Raw genomic sequence first — 9,027 nt, forward strand, 5'->3', positions numbered from 1 at the left:
AAAGAAAACGCTTACTTTTCTACCAATAGAAAGTTACACAATTTACAATGATAAAAATTATGATTCAGCCAATTAAAAGTTATACATTACAATTGAAAATATTTTGGAAATTAAACTACGAATTAAATGTTCGATTTTTCGACCAATGACGACGTCGCAATTTCGTATGTTCATTTCGTGTGTTGACACGAAAATCCGATAGAGCGCGCTGGGTAAGCGCCGTATGCGCTTGCCGATTTTCGCGTAGTATAAATAGCTCCCGAATTTGGTTTTTAATTTAGTCGGAGCGCGTCTCTGGACGTCGACGCATGTATGAACAATAATGTAGAATGCAATTCCTACATCACTCCCCTTCAAGAAAATCGTACCTTAGGTTTGATTTTTCTTCCAGATCTTGTTGTATATTCAGATGTCGTATTGGGTTGACGAGGTAGTTCTTCTGGTGATGGATTCGTATTGTAGTAGGCTGGTTTGAGTCTATCTAAACTAACGACTGATGTGCGTAAGGGTAATTGAATTTTGTAAAATTTATCGTAGCGTTTTAAAACTTTATAAGGACCATCGTACGGCGGCGTAAGCGGAGCTCGAACCATATCATTGCGCACAAACACATGCGTACACGTTGTTAGGTCTTTATACACGAATGGTTTATGTTGAGAAGTGTGTTTGCGTGGCGCTGGTTGTAGCGTTGCCATGGTTTCCGTTAGGCGGCGTACGTACTCTGTGTCATTTATATTTGATTGTGTAGGCACGAAAAAATCGGCAGGTATTCGTAATGTTGTTCCGTAAGTCATTATTGCAGGACTAAAATTATCTTTTCTTAACGCCGTGCGTAAGCCCAATAGCACGGTGGGTAATTTATCCGTCCATTGTATTATGGCTTCTCGTGCTATCAGTGCCGCTTTTAATGTTCGATGCCATCGTTCGACTTGGCCATTCGATTGTGGATGATATGCAGTGGTTCGAATTCTTGTTATACCGAATTTTTTCATTAAGGATTTGAATAGCTCGGATTCGAACTGGCGGCCTTGGTCCGTAGATATGCGTAGCGGGCAACCGAATCGTGCGATCCAGTTTTCATAAAAAACTTTAGCTACATTCTCGGCGGTAATTTCTTGCACCGGTACTGCTTCGGGCCACTTCGTACAGCGATCTATCACCGTGACGCAGTATCGATAGTCGTTTGACGGTGGTAGCGGTCCGATTATATCGATGTGTACATGTTCGAAGCGCTGCGACGGTGGAAATTGGCCTAAGGGTGTTACGACGTGTCGATGTATTTTTGCTCGTTGACAATTAATGCATGCTTTAGTCCATATTCCGACGTCTTTATTCATGTTGGGCCAGAAGTATTTCGTGGTTAGTTGTTTTCTTGTGGTCCGTACGCTCGGATGACATAGTTCGTGTTGCGCTTTGAATGCAGCATAGCGATATGTGTTCGGCAGGTACGGCCGCGGTGTGTCGGTAGACAGCTCGCACGTGATTGGTTGACTTATTCCGGGCATCGCGATAGTTGTAAACCGTAAGTTCGGTTGATTTCGAATTGACTTTAATTCTTCGTCATTACTCTGGTCGATTGCTAATTGAGTAAAATCAATTATGGTTGGACACTGGATGTCTTCTATGCGAGAAAGAGCGTCGGCGACTTTGTTTTCTTCGCCTTGTATGTAGTTAATACTTGAACAAAATTGACTGATGAAATGTAGTTGTCGTTCTCTACGTGGTGTGTCGGTACTCTTAGCTTGGCAATGTAATGCGTAGGCGAGCGGCTTGTGATCTGTGTACACGTTTACTTCGCATCCCTCTATGAGTCGTCGGAAGTGTTTTACAGCTGTATATATTGCTAATAATTCGCGATCATATACACTGTAGCGGCGTTGTGTAGCGCTCATTGCTTTTGAGAAGTAGGCGAGTGGTTTCCATTTATTATTAACTTTTTGTTGTATTACGGCGCCGAGACTATGATCAGAAGCGTCCGTCATGATACTGAGAACACTACCGGGGACTGGATGAGTCAGGGTTGTAGCTTCTAAAATGCTTTGGCGGCAATTTTCAAATGCTGCATCGGCTTCCGGCGTCCAGTCGATCGGTGTTTTATCGTTCTTTTTGCGGTTGTGTAAGTACTTATTGAGATGGTGTTGAAGTTCAGCTTGATGTGGTAGACAGTCTCGGTAGAAGTTAAGCATGCCGAGAAATCGGCGTAATTCGACTATGGTTTTAGGTTTCGGATATTTTGAAATAGCTTCGATGCGATCTTGAGTAGGTTTTATTCCTTCTGCCGAGACTTCGTAACCGAGAAAATTAATTTTGTTTTTTCCAAACTCACATTTTTCGATTTTCAATGTAACTCCGAATTTTTGTAATCGTTTTAATACTTCATGTAATAATTGAATATGTTTTTCTTCATTTTCTGAATATAGTAGAATGTCATCTACGAAACAGAAGCAATTTTCCACGCCTCTGAGAACTTCGTGCATGAATCGTTGAAATGTTTGACTCGCGTTGCGTAGTCCGAAAGTCATGCAGTTGAATTCGAAGAGGCCGAACGGGGTTATAATTGCGGTTTTCTGTGCATCTTCTTCAGCGATTGGTATCCAGTAGTACGCCATTTTTAAATCAAGCTTTGAAAATACTTTTTTGTTATGCAGTTGATAGGTGAAATCTTGTATGCGTGGTATTGGATAGCGGTCGGGTTGAGTGACCGCGTTTAATCTCCTATAGTCACCGCAGACTCTTAAACCGCCGTCCTTTTTTATTACAACATGTAACGGGCTAGCCCACGGACTATTAGATGGTTTACAAATGCCCATTTCCAACATATTCTCGAATTCAGTCTTCGCAGCTTTGTACTTATCCGGCGGAAGCGGACGTGGTCGGGCGAAGAGAGGTGGGCCAGTTGTTTCTATATGGTGGACGACGTTGTGTTTTGAAGGTTGATTGAGAGACATCGGTCGAATTACGTCTGGATATTGCTTCAATATATGATAGTAGGCTTGGTTAGTCCCGATAACGTGTAATGTTCTTGTTTCAATTTCAGCGCCTGTTGATATTTCAATAGCATCAACTGAGAGATCAGTGACTTTATCTATGAGTTTCTTTTTGTGCAAGTCTATTAACAACTTGAAATTACGTAGAAAGTCTGCTCCCAGAATCGATGTTTTAACGTCGGCAATGATGAAGGTCCATAGAAAATTACGTCGCAAGCCTAAGTCGAGTTTGACAGTCTTTACACCATATGTGTTGATTGGTGTATTGTTTGCGGCAAATAATTTGCAGGCGCTTTGAATTTGTGATTTGTTCCGATCTGTTGCTTTTAAAACAGATATGTCTGCGCCAGTATCCACAAGGAGACGTTCATTTGAGTTGCGATCGTAGACACATAGGCGGTTGCTTGTGAAGGGGACATCGAGATCCGCCGTCGTCGATGTCGGAGCTAGTTTAAATGATTTGTAGTATCTTTTTTCATTCGCCTGCAACAAGGTGATTCGCAACGTTTTGCTTTGTCGCCGAATCGGTAGTGATATTTGCATTCCCATGTTGCGTCGCCGGGCTTCACAGCTGATTTACTGCGATATGACGAGCTAGGACGAGATCGTGATTGTGAGCGGTAATGTTGTCTTGATTGATGTCTATATTTTGAGCGACCGCGTATCTCGTTTATTTCAAGTGATAGTTTTTCTAATTGTTTTGTTAATATTGCAAACTGAGTAGACACGGCATCGTTTGTCGGTGTTGATGTTGAGATTGCAGCTATAGTCGTAGGCTCGGAGTATTCGACCATCTTGTCAGCCATGGCCGCGAGTGTGTCTAGTGACGATTCCGTGTTGACGGACAGTACGACGCGTACCTGAGTGGGTAAATGATTGAGCCACTCGATCCGGAGACCGTCGTTGGTGATCATTCCGGAGCTGAGCTCTCTCATTTTGCGCAGTAGCTGCGAAGGTTTTTGATCACCTAACTGTAGACCGCTGATGAGCTTCTGGAAGTTTTTAACATCAGATTTTTCATATACCGCGAGTAGGCGGTTCTTTAATGTATTATATTTTTCTGTAGCGGGTGTTTCATACAGTATGTCAGTGACGTGCTGTAGGTCTGTTGTTTGCAGCTGTTGCAGGACGTATCTGAACCTCTGGTCATCAGATGTCTTCAAGGGGTCGACGACTGCTTCAAACTGTATAAACCAAGCTCGTGGTAGGTCTCGCCAGAAGGGTAGGATCCTTGACTGGACTGAGATTGCAGCGAGGTCCACTTCAGCAGGGATTCTGCAGTCTTGAGCAGTATTTTCTTCCATCTTGAGTCGGCAGGTCACCACTGTCGGGGTACTGGTCCCTAGCTTACTTGTTGTTACTATTCGTAGATATTTCTTGAATAAAAGAACACTTTCTTGCTGGTCGGATCGGAATGATTTTATTTTAAAAATGTGTCGATATATATACAGAAACTAGGAATAATATTATCCAATGAAATAATTACAATGCATATTTACAAATTCTTTCGTCCAAAGAAAACGCTTACTTTTCTACCAATAGAAAGTTACACAATTTACAATGATAAAAATTATGATTCAGCCAATTAAAAGTTATACATTACAATTGAAAATATTTTGGAAATTAAACTACGAATTAAATGTTCGATTTTTCGACCAATGACGACGTCGCAATTTCGTATGTTCATTTCGTGTGTTGACACGAAAATCCGATAGAGCGCGCTGGGTAAGCGCCGTATGCGCTTGCCGATTTTCGCGTAGTATAAATAGCTCCCGAATTTGGTTTTTAATTTAGTCGGAGCGCGTCTCTGGACGTCGACGCATGTATGAACAATAATGTAGAATGCAATTCCTACAGTCTGAATAGTTCAACAATTGCCCGAGGAATGCCCGCCCGAACTTACTTTTCTACTAACTAAACTACGAGTTACGACATCCTTTTTTTATATCAAAAACAAGACAGTATGTGTAGTGTATGTGTGTGAAAGAGAGGGAAGCATTGTGTCGTCTCGAGCGCACACGCGGCCGTGCGACAGCTCAGTCAGCTGGTAACGGTAAGAGTAAGTGGGTGTGTGCGTCTCGGAGCCGATAAAATAGGAAGGAACACTACATAAATTGGCGACGAGGAGAAACTGGATAACAGTGAAAAAAAAAAATCAGAGAGTCGTATTTACAAACGTTAACTTTTATTAATTATTCATTTAGTTACAATAAAAAAGTAAGTCACCGAATTCAATAAAAACACATATAATTATGTTAAGTTTACTTGTATAATGATAACTATTCACTTTATCCTAGTGCCAGACTGATTATTGTACACGGTGGGGACACGTAAATTAAGTACGATCTTTGTTTACAACTTCGTATACACAGTGTTAACTCGATCGTTTCGAGTCGATTGTTATTACTAAATTGTTGAATGTAACCGTAGATTAAGATAAATATTTTTACACACGATTTGAGCCCGGGTTCGATTCTCGATTGGCTCAGAATTTTATTATTATATATGAGATTGTAAAGAATAAAAAACTTAAGAACTAATACTCAATTTCGGAGCCTGTTTAATTACTTTAGTGTAGATTATAGTACTAGGTGCTTATAACCACAGGTGACGCCTGTTTCAATTATAAAGTAGTGTGACGTTACCAGACTAGTGTCTGGTGGTCCGGAAGCAGGTGACGCCTGTAAGGACTTTCTGAAATGAGTTACCTACAGATGATGCCTGTAAGTATATGATGAGATGCGATGTATGTTACAGGGAGAAGTTAAAAGCTGACGCCTGTGAAAAGAAGTTTTTAGGGTGACGCCCTTACTAAAAATTTTATATTTTTTAATACAATTCTTGATAATAGATGTAAGGATAAATAATGAATGCGTTGGGTTGTTAATAGGATGATGCCCCTAAGTGAAACACTAAATGAAACATTAATTATTTGTTTCCTTGTCTACAGATAAATGATGTCAAGTCTTACTTTGGAAAAATTTGAGTGCGGTGGTGAAGCAGGATCTGTTGGAGCTAGATGGGAACGTTGGAAGAGAAGTTTAAATATTTACCTGGAAGCTGCCGATGTTACGACTAGTTCAAAAAAACGAGCAAGTTTATTACATTGGGGAGGACAAGAACTGCAGGAAATACTGTTTAATATACCAGGGGGCTACGTTACTGCTGATGGAAATGTAGATGTATTTAAGGTAGCAATAACAAAGTTAGATGAATATTTCGCTCCAAAGCAAAATAAACGATATGAAAGACATTTATTCAGACAGATCAAACAGGAGGAAAATGAAAAATTTGAAAAATATCTGGTTCGATTGAGACAACAAGCATTGAAATGTCAATTTATGGATGTAGACGACAATTTAATTGATCAGATAATTCAAAAATGTTCATCGGATGAACTTAGGAAGAAAATACTGCGCGCAGGAGAAACAATCACTCTATCTGAAGTAATAACTGAAGCAAATACTCTAGAGGTGGTGGAAAGGCAATTAAATGATTTCAATCGGAAAGATAAAGATCAAACTGTAAATAAGATCGATACACAAGTAGAGAAAAGAACATTCATAAATAACGGTAAAAAGGAATGTTTCCGATGTGGCAGTTGGAATCACCTAGCTTATGATGTAAAATGCCCCGCTAAAGGAAAAACTTGTAACAAATGCAAGAAGATGGGACATTTTCAAACTCAGTGCAGGGGAATAGGTCAGAAACGGAGTTACCAAGACAACAAACTGGAAAAGAATGTAGATGCGAAAAAAATAAAGAAGTCATACCAAAAAAAGGAAGATATAAGACAAACAAACGCGATAGAAGATAAGATTGATTACGTTTGTAATATTCTAAATAATGACACGCTCACTTGTTTAGTAGGCGGAATTCAAATACAGATGTTGATTGACTCAGGATGCCAACACAATTTAATAACAGAGAAGACGTGGTTAAAAATTAAGGAAAACATTGTAAAGACAGGAGAAGAAGTAAAGAACCCTGGAAAAATATTTGTTGCATATGGAAGTGAAGTTCCTCTAAATATATTGACGTCATTTAATGCCGATATACGTGTTGGATCAAAATCGCAAAATACTACTTTTTACGTGATAGACAAAGGCACACGTAATCTATTAGGTAAGGTGACGGCAATAGCATTAGGCGTACTAAAAATCGGATTGGATGTAAATCATGTCGAGATGACACCCTTCCCTAAATTCAAAAACATTCAGATACAAATATCGATCGATAGCAACATAAAACCGGTTGCACAGCCATACAGAAGAATACCAATTCCATTGGAAGAAAAAGTAGATAAGAAGATAAATGAACTGCTTCAAAAAGACATAATAGAAAAGGTAGAAGAACCGTCTGAATGGATATCACCTGTCGTGCCAATTTTGAAACCAGATGGGGATATCCGCCTTTGTATTGATATGCGGAGGGCCAATTTGGCTATCAAGCGAGAAAATCATCCGCTACCAACGATGGAACAGCTACTACCAAAGATTCAAAATGCTAAAATGTTTAGTAAATTAGACATAAAGGACGCTTTCCATCAATTAGAGCTGGTACCCGACTCAAGACATATTACGACGTTTATATCTGGCAAAGGATTATATCGTTTTAAGAGATTAATGTTCGGGATCACCATATTTCAAAAAACACTCGAAAGGGTGTTGATTGAATGCGAAGGAGTGGCCAATTTTATTGACAACATCTTAGTGTACGGGCGGGATAAAAAAGAACACGACACAAGATTACAAAAAGTATTAGAAACAATAAGGGCGAATAATATCATGCTAAAAGAAGAAAAATGTATTTACAGAACAGCTAAAGTTCAATTCTTAGGACATGAGTTGTCGGATCAAGGAATACGACCACTAGATAAATATTTATCGGATATAAACAATTTTAGAACCCCAATCAACATTTCGGAATTACAGAGCTTTTTAGGACTTATTAATTATATTGGTAATTGGATTCCTAATTTGGCAACCCTCACAGAACCATTGAAGCTATTGCTTCGCAAGAAATCAGCCAGAAATGCTGACATTAAGGATTCTTGGGGGACAAGTCAACAAACAACCTTTTGTGCACTAAAGGCTGCTTTGAGTGACATACCGAACTTGGGGTACTACAACGTGAACGACAAAACTTTGGTGTTTGCAGATGCTAGTCCGGTCGGTCTGGGCGCAGTCTTAGTACAGATAAATGAAAATATTTTTAGCCGTCTAGGACACCCAGTTACAATAACCTCCGATAATGGGAAACAATTTGTAAGTGGGGAATTCAAGGCGTATTGCCAAGAGAAGTATATATATAGCGATATTATTAAACGGCTCAAAATATGACAAGTAGAGAGAAAAAACTGGAAGGAAGCACTGACAGAATATTTGACAATGTACAATGGCACCCCACATAGCGTGACTGGGAAAACACCGGCTGAACTCTTCTTTAGAAGAAAATTTAGAGATAAGATTCCTATGATAGACTTCGCAGAACAATGTTTTGAAGACATTGATGTAAGAGATAAAGACAAAGAACAAAAAGAAAAAGGTAGAGAGTACACAGATAAAAGGAGAAGAGCACGCGAAGCAGACCTACAGTGATATAGACTACGGTGATATAGTGTATGTGAAGAATGCAAATAAAACTAATAAACTGTCTTAATTTTGATACAGCAATGCATACTGTTAAATCTAGAAATGGAGGGGATGTTGAAGTTCAGAACGACGAAACAGGACAGCAGTTAAGATGCAATGTAGTACATTTAAAAAAAGTAGAAGGGGAGTGGAGAACTATAAAAAACGGAACCGAAGAACAAAATTCAGAAAGGACATCAGAAGAGAGTCTTGTAGAGGAGAATGAAGACAAATATGACAATTAAAAAAGAAAAAATAAATAAATAAATAAAAGAATAAAAATAATAAATAAATAATAATTTTGATTTTCAGTTTTGTAAAAAGTGATTGGTATACTAAATAAATCAATAAAAGTCCTAATTGTTTTATTTTTAAAACAAGGAAGAGATGTAGTGTATGTGTGTGAA

The sequence above is a fragment of the Vanessa tameamea genome, chromosome 18 (genome assembly GCF_037043105.1).
Source record: "Vanessa tameamea isolate UH-Manoa-2023 chromosome 18, ilVanTame1 primary haplotype, whole genome shotgun sequence".
Taxonomy (NCBI): domain Eukaryota; kingdom Metazoa; phylum Arthropoda; class Insecta; order Lepidoptera; family Nymphalidae; genus Vanessa; species Vanessa tameamea.